The 15,832-nt window shown below is 32.1% G+C and overlaps 1 protein-coding gene across 1 annotated transcript in view; it reads left to right on the forward strand.

The window, feature by feature from the left end:
* The first annotated feature begins 5,499 nt into the window (after positions 1-5,499).
* The window catches only part of sina (E3 ubiquitin-protein ligase sina), a 69,594-nt gene continuing 59,261 nt past the window's right edge, over positions 5,500-15,832 (forward strand). Inside the window, exon 1 of the mRNA XM_035364601.2 lies at positions 5,500-5,731. The gene's annotated coding sequence lies outside the window, so the exon portion shown is untranslated. The remainder of the gene's footprint in view (positions 5,732-15,832) is intronic.

The raw sequence follows: 15,832 nt of genomic DNA on the forward strand, positions 1-15,832 counted from the left end.
AGAGCAGTAGATGTTTGGTTTTTATCAGACCAAGTTACAGGACAATCATTAAAGAAAATAATATACCCTGAAATAGATTTTCTATCATTTGTATCTGATCCCCAATCAGCATCAGCATAAACATTTAACATAATATCAACATTATTTTTATATCAACATTTAACAACTATTAGATTTACAAAATAATAATTTCAATTGAGATGTCCCTTTTAAATATCGAAGAATTTGCTTCAGACCAGCCCAAGCACTGTTAGTGGGTTGTTCTTGTGTCTGACTCAAGCAGTTCACAGAAAACAGAATATCAGACGAGTTGTCATAGACAGATACAGCAAAGCACCTACAACTTCACGATAAGGGCCATGAAATCTTTCACCATTCACAAAATTTGATGAAGTTGACTTAGGCACTAGAGGAGTATCAGATGGCTTACAATCTTACATTCTAAATCTATTTAACAATTTTTCAACATAAGATTTTTGGCCTAATGTAAGTTTGTTCTGTGAATATTCAAAACTTATTCCAAGAAATTCATTTGCAACTTCAGCCTTCGACATCTCAAATTCATTTCTAAGTAATTCAATCACAATTCTTACCTCTGAATCATTAGAACCAGCAATTAGCAAGTCATCCACATACAGCACAATAAATATTTCACTCTGTTTACTTCTTCTTACAAAAGTACATGCTTCACAGTTAAGTTGTTGGAAGTTTGACAGAATTCTAAAATCAGTAAATCTCTTGAACCACTGCCTCGGTGCTTGCTTAAGTCCATAAAGACTCTTAAGAAGCTTGCACACACGACCACTGTTGTCACTGTAGCCCATTGGTTGTTCCATGTAGATTGTTTCTTGGAGATCACCATTCAGAAATGCAGTTTTTACATCTAATGCATAGATTTCAAGATTTTTTTGAACAATGATAGCCAGCACAAGTCGAAGTGATGATGTACTAATTACAGGAGCATAGGTCTCAAAGCAATCAATACCTTTCTTCTGTTCAAAGCCACGAGCAACAAATCTAGCTTTGTAAACATTGTTTCGTTTGATACGCAACACCCATTTACAGGATATTGGCTTTTCATCCTTTGGCAAGTTGACTAACTCCCACACTTTATTTTTATAAAGAGAAGCTATTTCCTCATCCATGGCTTTCCTCCATAGGACTTGCTCTTCTTTTCGCAATGATGTTATATCCTCATATGTTACTGTATCAAGAGTTGCCACATTAGCTTCATACACAAAGTAATCATTCAACTTTACAGGTAATTTTATATTTCTTCTTTGCCTAGTAATTTCTTCATGACTTTCTTCAAGATTTCTGGATTCTACATCACTTGAATCATATACTACTTCATCTTTAGCAGGATCTTTACTTTCTATGGAAAAATCATCTTGAACTGAGATACATTTCTTTTTCTCTTCATTAAACAACACATTTCGAGAAACCACAACATGATTTGTGACTGGGTCCGGTAAACGATAACCCATGGTAGAGTATCCAATAAAAATCATCTTTTTTGATTTAGGATCCAATTTCTTTCTTAAGTTATCTGGAACTCTCATGTATGCATCAGATCCAAACACCTTAATAATATTCAAATCAGGCGGCTTCCCATATTTAAGCTTATAAGGTACAATTTTCAACAGTCTTATTTGGAACTCTATTCTTAAAATATGCAGCTGTCTGTACAGCAACTTTCGTTTCATTTGCGATCTTTTTGTCTTCAAAATGCCTCTTAGTTTGTCAATCTTAGCATTTTCTAAATTCTTCTGAAGAATCTTTCTTTCCTTGGAAGCAATTTGGTGATTAAGATGTCTGTTGGCTCTCTCAGCCACACCATTTAAAGGAGGTGTACATTGTATAATATAGAGTGGAGGAGAGATTTTATTAAAATTATGGCTCTTCTGCGACGTTCGTGAAGGAAAAAGGCCATGCCACTTGAAAATATGGCAGTTCTTTCCGTCTGGCTGTCAGCTGAAAGTCATCTTTCGGGCGACAAATTAAAAGTACAAGTCAAATATTAGTACGAAAGAAATTATCGACTCTGAAGAAACGCCGAGATTGCAGTATGCAGTCACATATTAACGAACTGTTGGCTATCGTAAACGAACTGCGGCTTTCGGGTGCTGAAGTCGAAGATATGGATGTGATTATTTATTTGTTAATGTCGCTACCTTCTGATTACGACATTATTAAATCGACGATTGAGAACCAGCCAAATGAAATGCTTACGCTGGACTTTGTTATGCAAAGGCTGTTGAATGCTGAAGAATTGCAAAGTGAGAGAAATTCTTACGATTCTCGTATTTCTGGCTCAAGTAATAACGTAGCTTTTAGCGCTGATAAGCGTGATATCATCTGCCACAAATGTAAAAGTAAAGGTCATATTGCCAGGCTTTGCAAGAAAAAATTAGTTTGTTTTGGATGTGGACGCCCAGGGCATTACAGGAAGGATTGCAGATTTAAGCATAAATCAGATTATAGAGAATCGGCTGCAGTAACATTCATGGTTGGTGAGCCTGTTGGAAATTTTATTCTGGATTCTGGAGCATCTACACACATGTGTAATAAAGGTGAGTGGTATGAAGAAATTAAACCTTTTTCTGGAACTGTTGCATGTGCTTCAAAAAATGATGTTTTAAAGGTAGAAGGTATTGGTACAGTACCTGGAACATTAAATGGAAGAGAAATATTACTTAAAGATGTGTTATATGTGCCTGAGTTGAACGGTTAATTAATATCTGTGAAGAATATTCAAAAAGCAGGTTACAGTGTAATTTTTAAGAATGATGTAGCTGTTATTGAAAAGAGGAATGAAAAATTTAAGTTTGCTAAACTCAATGAGAAAGGACAGTATGTGAGTCAATTTGAACCTGTTAAAGCTTCAACATACATTGCATATCATAGTGCAGAATTATGGCACAGGCGCATGGGACACTCATCTGATAAAATATTAAAAGAAATGGGTTTGCCAGTATCTGAGTCACCTTCAAGCTTTTGTGAAGAGTGCATATTAGCAAAACATTCCAACACTCCTATGAACAAGGGTCCTAGAAGCAGAGAGCATGTGCCGATGAGAATGGTACACATTGACATATGTGGTCCCATTGATCCACCCACTAGAGAAGGTGAAAAGTATTTTGCTACAATCATAGACGATTTTTCTAGATTTACTGAAGTGCATCTCTTAAAGCACAAGAGTGCATAAATGAAGTGTTTAAATTGTTCCTAAAGCAGAATCCTGATGTCTACAAAATTCGGTGTTATAATGCCAAGGAATACGTGTCTGGTGAACTAGCTCGTCATTGCAAGAAAAATGGTGTTATGATAGATCCTGCTCCTCCATATTCACCTCCTTTAAATGGTGTGGCTGAGAGAGCCAACAGATATCTTTTAGAGAAGGCCCAAACTCTAATATGTGAAGCAAAGCTTTTTAAATCCTTCTGGGGCTATGCTGTACAGACAGCTGCATATCTTAAGAATAGAATTCCAAATCAGACTGTTGAAAATGTACCTTATAAGCTCAAATATGGGAAGCCGCCTGATTTGAATATTATTAAGGTGTTTGGATCTGATGCATACATGAGAGTTCCTGATAACTTAAGAAAGAAATTGGATCCAAAATCAAAAAAGATGATTTTTATTGGATACTCTACCATGGGTTATCGTTTACTGGACCCAGTCACAAATCATGTTGTGGTTTCTCGAAATGTGTTGTTTAATGAAGAGAAAAAGAAATGTATCTCAGTTCAAGATGATTTTTCCATAGAAAGTAAAGATCCTGCTAAAGATGAAGTAGTATATGATTACTACTGATGCAGAAATTTTGGCTTTAGCAAAAGCTATTCAAGACCTAACTGTATTTTATAATGTATCTAAAGAAATTTTAGGAGTCGACAATATTAAAGTTTCAGTTTATGAGGATAATCAGTCTGTAATTAAAGCAATATTGAAGGAAAGTAATTGTGCTAGACTAAAACATTTGGATATTAAATTAAAGTATATTAGGGATATTGTAAAATTGTACGATATAAATCTCGTATATGTTTCTAGTGAAAATCAGTTAGCTGATTTGTTTACAAAATGCTTGCCTAAACCAAGATTATGTTATTTAAGAGATAAATGTAAAATAATATGTGATTAAGGAAGGTTGTTGAGAATAATCACACGTACTCCCCTTTCTTGTTTTAATGTCATGTATTTTATCCGTAACTGTTTTATAGTTTTGCTTAGGTTGATCTGGCAACAGTTGTAGTAGTTCTTGGTCATGGTGTGATATGTAGAAACGTGCTTTGCCATGTGGGCGTGAAATTCCATCTTTTAATAAAGCCTCTACTTAATTATCATCGGCCTCTGATTCACTTTTTTTTAAATCTTTACAAATAAATTTAAAAATAAATGGCCCATAGTAGTTTAGAGGAGAAAGGAAAGGATTTAAAATAAAATAATAATAAAAAAAAGATGGGCCTCGAGAGGAAAAGGAAGAGAGGTAGAAAATATCTTGGTATGGTTATAGCGTCCATTGGTGTGTGTGTATGGAGGCGTCAAAAACCGGAAAAAAAAAACACCTCTGATTAGGAATGTAACGTGAAGTAAACAAATTTAACATAAATTTGGAATATATAGATACCGTAGCATAATTTTGTAAATGAGCATATAAAGGAGATTTAGTTTTGTAACTTATAGGTTATATAATATATCATATAATTTTGAGCACCAATTGGAAGACAAGGCATGCCAATATAAAGAAAATCTTACCGGTAAATACGTATATAAACTGTTTTTCATTTTGAGATCCCCGGTCGTCGTTTGAAGGATAAATTATTATGACTGGTTTCTGAGTTGTTGAAGTTGTTTCAGAACTTTGCATTGCAGCAATCAAGAGCCTGTAAGTAAATCTTTAAAAACAATAATAAAAAATAAAAAACACCCAATTCTAATTATAATGATATCAGCTAGTTGTACCTTGAATGAAGAGCCTAATTGGAGCCCGTGGCCAAAAACTTCTTTGGGGCCCCCTCTGCTTCACTACTTCAGTTATGAACAACCGAACTTTATGGAGGTATTTAAATTTTTATAATAATAATATTTCTATTCGATCTGCCCCCTCTGATGTGGGGCCCCGTAGCAACGGCCCCGTATACCCCTGCCTTAGTCTGGCTCTGATTATATAAAAATGAATATTATGAATATGTAAAGGTCTTGATCCATAGACGGGAATTGGCACAGTTTAGCATACTACATTTAAGTTTCGGTTTCTTTAATGAGTATATCCAAGGCTAACTAATCATTGTAGATGAAACATGACTTTGAAAAAATTTCCACAAATATAAGTAGATCAGAAATTAGTTTCTTATTAATCTGCTAGTCTACTAAAAGCGTTATTCAAATAATCTTTCAGAAAAATATTACGCAAGCTCTCTCTCTATATATTTTTATTTCGATGCTGTTCTGAACTGGAGTGCCGATTAGATTTTCCAGATGTCGCTCATGACGCTTATTTATTGTTCACTGTGTATTTGTGGTAGTACGTATGTAGTGTGATTTTTCTGCTTACAATAGGTGAACCGTAATTTAATACATTTTCATTCATTATTAGTAAAAGTTCATTAATGAACTTTTTACTAATATTTCTGAGACTCTTCAAGACTTGTGTTTAATTAGAACTTTTTGTTTCGTGCCATTGAATGAGTTTCGATTTATTAACATTTTCTAGGAGTTTGTAAATAGGGTGAGTTATTTATGGTCTGATAGTGTTAATTCCTAGTAATTGTTTCAAAGTTTGATAATTTTTTTATTGTTGGTATAAGGTAGTAGTGTTGGTGATACTTTCACACACGCATACATATCTTTTTAGTAAGCTACTTTAGTTTACATTCTTCAACTTACGTAGTCCATTCTTACTATTTAATAATTATTTGTTCTGTTTTCCTTTATTTTTCATATATTTGTACAACTATTAACTGTTGTGTAATATAGTGTCGCGGAAGTTGAGTGAGCGGTATTAAATTTGTGTAATTTTTTAGCAAACGTATGACGGAGTCCTTATAATGCATTTTACTTTTTAGTTCACTGTAGATTAGAATTTTCTTTATTTGTAAATGTTATAACATATATAAAGGATCTTAAGTATGCTATGTTTGATGAGTATAACAAACAGAAAGTATGATTTTCAAATTTTATGTATTATTCAAATTTTATGAATTAAAATTTTTCAGGTATGGTTTTATTAATACAAACAGTTTCTGCTTGCTTTATCATTTGAAGAAAGCTGATCTAATAATAGGTATAAAAGAAGTGAATCAGCTTTAAAAAGGAGACTTGTATTTTGATTTGCTTTAAAGAAACACTAAGAATTTAAAGAAAATATGTTGTAGATTTTTTAAAGTCTTATATTGATGTGAAATGCATAGAGCATATCTTTATAATTATCACCAGTCTTAAGGATGAATTTTGCTTAGATTTAAAAAATAGCATTAACTACCATACCATAACAATGCCCATATGTGGCATTGTATAATTTTATGAAATCTTAATTTGCTGCTGGACCTTTTGTATGTTTCTAAAGGAGAGAATAATTTTAAATTTAATGTCTTTCAGCATTATTTAAATGTATTTTGTTTCATCTTGTCAAATTAGTATTGTTAGTGTAATTAAATAAAATCAAAAAGTTCCCAGTTAAATACTTTTTACAGCATTTCAAATGAATATCCGTAAGATAAATGGGATGTTTTTCGTTAGTGTTTCTAGAATCAGAAATGATTGGCAAAATTTTATAGTTTATTAATTGTGATCAGAAAAATCAAGCTGAATTAATTGACCAGATAGATTCGAGATATGTTTTTCAATAATAGTCTGATTTCATAATTTTTCTGTCTAATAGCTGTTTATAGGCATCCATTTTAGTAAAAACTTGAATTGGCCTTATGAATATGCTGGATTTCAAGGAGAGTAAAATAATAGATTGCCATAACTATGTAAAGGAACACCTGCTGTTCTTTGTAATGTAATGAGCCTTGTTTATTAAAATCAAAGCCTAATAAAGTGGAATATAGACGTATATTAACTACGTTATATCACCATAACATATTAGGAGAATGATATAGGAAAATTTAATTAGAAAATTGAACTTACCATCACTGTTTGATTTATGGAATGAAGTGTATTCATTCAGAAGTAATTTTGTACTGTGTTAGGTAATAAAAGAAAGTAAGTCCTGAAGCTTCTGTGAAAAGGTGAAAATTTTATGATGGCATATGAAGATCAGTTCTTTTTAAAATGTCTTTACTGTATGTTAGGTAATGGATCATGTTAGATAAGAGAAAGATGATGATGAAAGCTATATTGAAGTATCATAAAGTTTATAAAGCAGTTTAGCTTTGATCTTACAGAATTAAGGGTATAAAGGAATAGTTAATATAAAAATATGTAGTTTATATATATAAAGTATAAAAAATTTATAATGTATTGAAACATTTTTACTTTACATTATTATTACACTTGAAAGCAACCTAGTTAAATAATATGCATGTTTACAAGCATAACACTAATGATGATTCAAAAATAAAAATTTTTTTAGCAGAATTTCTATTTGCGTTTTTGTTCAGATTTTATTTACTGTCAGGCATAAAGAATTTCCTGTATAGAATTTTTTGTTTAATGAGTTTTGGGCTTGTATGAATTTTGATGCTTAGACTTTCATATTATACAAGATTTTTTGTATATGTATATTTTTTTTATATATATACTGTTGGTCTGATATGGAGTATTTAGCCTTACGTCAAAAGTGTTTGTATTAATTTTTCATATATTGTTTCTACTTTGTGCGATTAAGAAACTCAAACTGGTTAAGGAATTTTTTGATTTATTAAAAGCTAGTTTAAGCTTAGAAATGCAAAACATTTATCATTCATGAAAATACGAGACGTCTGAATATTGAATGATTCTGTGTAAAATATGCTTTTTATTTGAATTTTCAGTTCTAGAGTATTTTGTTTGAATGCATTCGTAATATGTAATTTGCTATATTTGATATTTCCAGACCTGAGTTCCCTTGAATATTAACCCTTTTTATGTTCATTTATTATGTATTATTGAGGTATTGTTCATTTATTATGTATTTTCAAATGTAAACAACAATTTAAGAAATGTACTATGCAGTAAAGACACGAAATAGCTTTGGACATAAAGCATAACCAAGATAATTTTTATTTGTTGCCTTTGCTATACACAGAAGATAAAAATCTTATATTCTAGTAAATTTTGCCAACATTAAACACATCTGTAGTAGAAGATTGCATGTTTTATTTATGTATTTGATGTATTGTTTGGCATACTCAGGAGTATTGAATGATATACAGTGCACAAGTTTGAAATCAGCAAAATAAATTTCGATGCACATGCAAAGAAGTTAAATAAAATAGCAGGTGATAAAATGACAGAGGTAAAAATTTACTGTTATGGAAAAGGGGAGGGGGAGAATTTTAAACTCTTGATTAACATTCTTTATAAATTTAAAAAAGAGCTTTTCATTTATTATTAATAAATATTTATTTGGCATTATTAATAAAAATGAAGATGAATTTCCTCTGAATGATCCGCAGTGAGTTTGTTTGGAGATTTAAGGTTCAAAATAACTGTTGCAATTTGTTGAGGATTGTTACAAAGTGCATAAATAACATTTGGTATTATTATTGTGTAAAACAAATATGCCAAATTTCAGAACACACCAATATGTAAGTTCATGTATGTCTTGGAAAATTTTGAATAAAAAACTCTAATATTCTGCAGGTATGCCTAGAAACGCATTTAAGTTGATGGTAAAAACTTTGTAGATTAGAGATTTCGAAAAATTTATAAAAACTGTTTAAAAATACATATTAAAAAAATAAACTGAAAAAAAAAATGTGCAAATGTTATTTCGATTCAACCTAAATTTTGAATTCTGAAAGAAAGCATCAAGTAAGCTTAAGAAAAAAAGAGATACATATAAATATATCACATTCAATTAACACTGAGGAGCTAAAATTTTGAGACTTAATTTTTTAAAAACTACTTTGGCGATTTATGCGAAACTTGGCACTTCACTTCGGCATAATTTGCAGTTTGGGATCAAAATATGGGGGAGGGGGGGTGTACCGTATTCCAGAAAAAGTCAAAATATGTATGTCAGAACAATGCTATATATAAGTCTAATATATACTTATGTGTAGAAATGCTATATACAGTCAAAAGGTGTTAATTCGGACACCCATAATCCGGACCTCAAAGCTAAAAACTTTCTGCACATGCGCATAGGCGTTTACTTACGCGCACGCGCATATGCGTGTGTGCAAGTGCAGAATACGTTTTCGCGTGCGTATTTAATGTATAACGGACGGTGCAAGCTAAAATTATATAATTATCTATTTCAGTTAATGTTGATGATTGCGTTGTTCTTTAATCTTCGAATTGGATGCGGCTTATTATTTTTTGTAGACTGTAAGAGCAATTTTATAAAAGTAAACTTGAACTTTCGATTATGTCAATTTCTGATTCTAGAGCTTCCAAAGGATCTACAAAACGAAAGTATGTCTCGATGTCCGTCAAACAAAAAGTGGAATTGCTGCAAAAAATGGATAAAGACATGAAGGTGACAGAGAGGTTAGTGAAAACGAAAAAATTTCGATTGACAAGTTAGTCGGTATTCTTGGCACAGCAATTATGGGACTTGTAACTGAACGAGAAATCATGTCTGTTTATAGAATTAAAGAGAAAGTATTATTACATAAAACGAAACAACTTACATTGAAAGAAATGTTTAATAAAGTAAACAAATAAATATTAAGCTTCTTTTTTTGTAAATTTTGATACCCTTTAGATCATAATTGTTCTTTATTTCATAAATTACGGTTTCATATTTTGAATTTTAGAATTTCTGCATGCCATCTCACGATTTAAACTGATGATCTGTAATCCGGAAAAATCGATAATCCGGCATCGCCGAAGTCCCGACAAGTCCGGATTAACGACTTTTGACTGTATAAATCTAATATATACTTATGTGTAGAATTAAGGAAGTTTTCAGATTGCGTTGAATTTCTGATAAAGTAATCGACAGATTGTAATGAAATTTGGCATGAATATACATTTATGATAGAGAAAGTGATTTACCATTCAAAAGTCATTTTATTTATGCATGATTATCAATAAAGTTCATAGTTCGGGGCATCCAAGCTAGTTTCCCTTAGACAGTCCGATAAACCAAACCAAAACAAATCTGGGATGTCCAAAATCCACATCTGATATTGAAGTGAAAGTGAATCTAATATGGAGCATGGTCCCCTCTCACAACCAGATAGGTTACACAGCGTGACGGTGTACTGGACAAGAGGCAGTTGATGTGTCACTATGGCAGTCTATCCCACGCTTGTGCAAGGCAGCTTTCAACTCCAGGATGGTTCTCGTAGAGGAATGGCAAAATGAAGTGCCTTCTGAAGAGCATCCCAGACATGCTCTATAGAGTTCAGGTCAGGAGATATAGCTGGCTAATCCAAGCTGCGAATATCCTCACTTTCCAGGTAATTGTCGACCATTTGAGCTCTATGTGAAAGAGTGTTGGTATCCGTTAACAGGAACCCACAATAAAACTGAAATGTCGAACTTAGGGCTAAGATCTTTTTACAACTCGCAGCAGTCGGGGAGTCTTTGTCAAACACATGCAGTGGTTTTCGGATGTCCAGCACCTGCCCAAACCATTATAATTCCACCACCATAATGATCTTTTTCCTGATGACAGAGACATGGTATCATGTTCTAGATTCTCTCCAGATACCGGTATGCCAAAAATCAGTGTCCAGGTTAAATTGGGACTCGTATTTAAAAAGCACGGTGCTTCACTGAAGTCCGTTCCAAGGCATATATTGTCTGCACTATGCTAAATGTAGTCTCTTATGTGTTACAAATAGCAGAACACAAACAGTGAGTCTTCTGGCATACAGCCCTATCTCATAAAGCCTTCGCGCAACTATAGACCATGAAAGTCAGGTTTTTCGTGGCAGCAAGCAGCTGACATGAGAGCTGTGGAGCTGTAGCAGTTCTGTGTAGCTGCACTGAAACAACACCAAACAACAATCCTCATTCATCATTGTGGATCTTGGTTGACCTTGCCCAGGGTTTCGTGCTATGAATACAATGTCCTAAAACTTTCCAGAAAGTGCAGATTACACTGGCATTACATTGGAGCTCTGTAGCCACTTGGCCTGTTTCTAATCTACAAACAATTCATCTCATTTTGTCATCCATACGTTTGTAGTTACTTATTTTACCTGATACTTTATTAAATTTACCCAACTCTTGCGAGAAACAGAGCTAATGTTGCAAAGGAGAATGAGCTCACAGTTAGCTGAAAGTCATCTGTGCATTTATTACCCCTTCAGTATCACAGATCCACAGACTCATAAGTACACTATTTGACTTTGAGTTTTGTATAATTCTTCGGCAGCATAATTAGTTCCTTTGGTTTAATACTTTTCATAAAAATAGACACAATTTTCACATTGTCTGAATTTTGCATGAATGTGTATTCTGAATCACACTGTCAAGTTATGAAAAATGTAGGTTGAATTTCATCAATTGGCTTAGTAGAATGTGAGATAACTGTCTCATTTTCTTTTTCGATTGAGTGTACATATACTACTTACCAGTATTCATCCAGCACTGTACAGTTTGTATATGCTTGGTTTCAAGTTAGTTATAATGTATAAATTTTGTTTTAAGTTTGTATAATTTCATGAATATATTTTCATGTTTTTAAGTTAGTTTGTAAGAAGTAATGACAAAATTGCATTTTTTGAAATATCTTCTTGGATGTCAGTATATATGCTAATAAATTGTGTTATGTATCTAGATATATTGTATTTTAATAATTACTAGTGGGAAATAATTCTAAATATAATATAGTAAACTATATTTTTTAGAAAACCCATGTTAAATGTATTATGACTGTTGATTATAATTTAGCACATCAAATGGGAGGCTTTAGACTTTAGCTGGAGGATCCTGTCTTTCTAGTGTAAAAAATGTCAAGAGGTACTAGAAAAATTTCAAAAAATAGTTTGTTTTTTTGTTGATTTAGCAAGGCAATTTTTTAAATTGTATTTTGTTGTAATAAAAATATTAAGCTAAACACTTTGTTGTCTGTTTGAAGATATCAAAGGAACAACTGTAAAAGCTTAGGTAATTTAAAGGAATTAGCACAAGAGGTTTTTTTTTTTTTTTTTTTTTTGTTATGCCTGACCTAAAATTGCTTATTTCTGCAAAAAATAAATTTAAATAAAAACATAGGAAATGTGATATGAAGTGGAATAGGGAAAATTTGGTGTTAACAGTTTTTTAGATATAGAAAAAATGGTACTTATGTATTATCGCAACTACCATAGTAGAAATAGCCCAAAGCTTCAGAATATACCAAACTATGCTAAACATGTGTGTAACGGTCATTCAGGCAACTAATGCACATGACAAACTTCAGGTTCCAATGCCACCATTTTCATATGCATTCTCTTTGCTGTATTCCAAGTTCCAATAGTTTTTAAAGAAAAATTGATTATCTTTTGTCTTAAAATCTTAGTTTAAAATTTGTGCTTGTAGGATTTTCCTATAATACAAGAAAGAGCGGTGAAATTTCTGCAGGAATGCATTATTTTGTTGCAAAGTCCTGAAACAAACAATGCTTCAAATTCATTCTCTTGGTACAAAATTTCCACCTCAGCAAATGCAGGAACCTGTTTTAACTCTGTTTACTTATTGCCTTTTCGAATAAATATATGTTTGAATCATAGATTATAAATGTAATATATATGTATGTAATATATAATTTTTTACAATGAAAATAATTGTTCTTTTTCTTCTGTAAAATTCATTAAATTGTGCTAAGGGGATTGCAATAATATATAAATGAAAAATTTAATAAGGCAAAATAAAAATTTAATCCTGACCAAAATGGACGCTTTACAGTAATTTTCCATGCTGTGTATTAGATTGCTTAGGAAATGCTGTAGTTAAAAGGGCATGTGATGAAGAGCTGCAATGATGCATGTTAGGTCCTAGTGTGTCTAACATGTGTTCCATCGGAGTTGAATCTAGAAAATATTTAGGCCATTACATCTGTTAGATTCTAGTACGTTGAGATGGGGATGAGCATTATTGTTCATTAGGAGATATTCCAGTTGCACCCCTAAGCAACTTGACATGAGGATCAAGAACCTCATGTACTGGTAAAAATGTGTAGGTCCATGCGGCCATTCCAAATAATACCCACACATAACATGATTCAATCAGTATTGTACAGATGCCCTTCACTAGTGTTATGAGGCTTATTGCATGGATTTTACTCAGTCCAGATTGTAAACATTTGGAATTGCTCTCCAAACAAAAGCAAGACACCTCAGTAAAAAGAACTTTTTCCGTGGTACTTCAGCCACAATGATTTGTGCACGTTCTTCAGCCCAAGTTAGTGGAGAACAAATTGTGAATTTCACATACAGCCCTTTTTTATGAAGCTTCTCATTTAAGATATTCCAAGGAGGATAGTCATGTTCCTGTAGCTGCTGCAAACTCCCTTGCGATTAGGGCCGATTATCAGTTCCCTATTTATTTTAGCAGTCATTGCTAAATAATGGTTCTGAAAGATTTTTGTGGCACATTTTCAACCTTAACCCAATCATCCTAATATATTACCTGTGTCTTTAATATGTTTTCAGATTTTTTACACGATGCTTTTCGCTACTTTTAGGTCTTTACACACATGTGTCGGTGTTTGTCATACTTCCATTCTCCCCATTGCACATCATTTCCGACAGTCTGCAAATGGTTCTCAACAATGTTCTACCTTCCACACGTGAAAATTTAATCCAAGTATTTACAGTCTTTGAAATAGAATTTAAAACACCCCTTGCACTTTCCATAATGTGCTGAAAGAACGGGTGTGAAAATTTGCATATTTATGTGTAGCATGGGCAAATCCCATTGAATTACATGATAATGTTGATGACCAGCCACCCATTTTTCACTGGACTTTGCATAATAGTGTGGTATTTAGGTTTTATTAATGAAATGTTATTTAATTTATAGCTTTCTTTTCTACCTCATTTCGCTATGGGTGAACATATTCTAAAATTAAAGTGACAAAGTTTTACTCGGAAGTTAGAATAATTATTAATAGATCTGTTTTTGAATAGTTTTAGCCTTCTAGCCCTAGCTGCCTTGCTGTATAAAGTTTTGCTATTTGTTGGCTTGGTCTGAATTCTGTTGAATTCAGTCTTGAGTGGTGAATTAAATAGTATAGTGAATGGATAACTTTGTGTTGGTGCAATTTGCATTTGAATTTCTGTCGCAGTCTCAATGAAGCTTATATCCTCTGATAAGATTAAATTGTTTGAATTTGTAACAGGTAAAAAAAAGCTGGTTTGTAACCTAGACCCAAGTGACTAGTAATTGTTTATTGTACCTTTTAATGTGGTAAGGTAGAATAAATTTAAAGTTATTTTTTATCCATCTGTTTTAGAATTAGAAGTTCTTGTGGTGATAATTTACCTTACAAAATCTACATAGTACCTTATTTTGACTGTAATTGAGCTAGTTCAGTTAATTCACCCAAGTTAAGAGTTGTGATAGAAGTAACATATTGCATCTTTTGATAGTTTTCCTTCAATTTTTTCTGCTACTGTTTTTAAAAGTAGCTAATATTCTTAAATATTATTCTTTGTAGCATTCAGAATTTTACTGAAAATGTACAGAAAAAATTTCATGTAAAGAAATTAATTTATGGTTTTACGTTTTTTGCTTTGTATAAAATGTGCTAAAATCTAATTTTAAACTTTTCATTGTTGATTATTACAATCCAGCCGTAAAGAATGTAATTTTTGGATACCTAATATAGTTACAGAAGGTAAGTAAATACATGAAATAGAGCAGCGTGGCAGCTGATAGTGATGACTAGGAAACTCGGACTTGCTTCTATTATAATAATAAAATGAGTTTATTTAGCCCAGAAGAGGGCAGTTATTCTGGAAATGCAATTTTGCATTGTTTCACTTTTCATTCATGTCTGTTGCCATTGGAAAAATGTAAAATATTATTTTTGCATATTTAATATATTATTAACAAATTAAACTATTTAAAAGCAGTAGATGCCGTTCTTAAGAATATTGTTTTACATCTTAATCTTATTGATTTAAATAAAAATGCATTTAATGCATAATATATATAATTAAAAAATTAAATATTTTTACAGAATTATGTTACATATTTTTTACTTTGTTAATATGTAGAAAGTATATAATGATCCCACATTAGTATAAATGCATATTTTCTGTAACATATTTCACTATTCCGCCTTGGCCATCTCTATTGGTAATCTTTACTGATAAACCAACTTTATATAACTTTAAAAAGAACGCTTTTGAGCAATTATTAAAATCTGAATGCTTTCAGAGTTTTCCCCTCTGCTTATCATTATTGCTTTGCTCACTTTTGCTTTTAGAATACAGTTTAAGAAATATGTTCGAAATATTAAAATGATTTCTTTCCATCATATTATATGAAATTGCAAATTAAGTCCTATTGATATTTTTATTGGTAATTTTGTTTACAAAGATGTCTTGTTATATTAATAAGCTTGAACGGATAGAGTAGACTTTAAGGTACCCCTTGTATTATGACCAAGTTGTTGTTTCATTTGTGGTAGCCTGAGTAGTTCAATGTGATGGAAACCCTATTGTGACGTAATCGAGTCCATGATTCTGGGAAATTTTGAATAATGGGATGTGTTGTAAGCGTTTTTGTCGTGTGT

Source organism: Stegodyphus dumicola, chromosome 8 (genome assembly GCF_044657685.1).
Source record: "Stegodyphus dumicola isolate Sdum_Otavi_A_Nest chromosome 8, ASM4465768v1".
NCBI classification, from domain to species: domain Eukaryota; kingdom Metazoa; phylum Arthropoda; class Arachnida; order Araneae; family Eresidae; genus Stegodyphus; species Stegodyphus dumicola.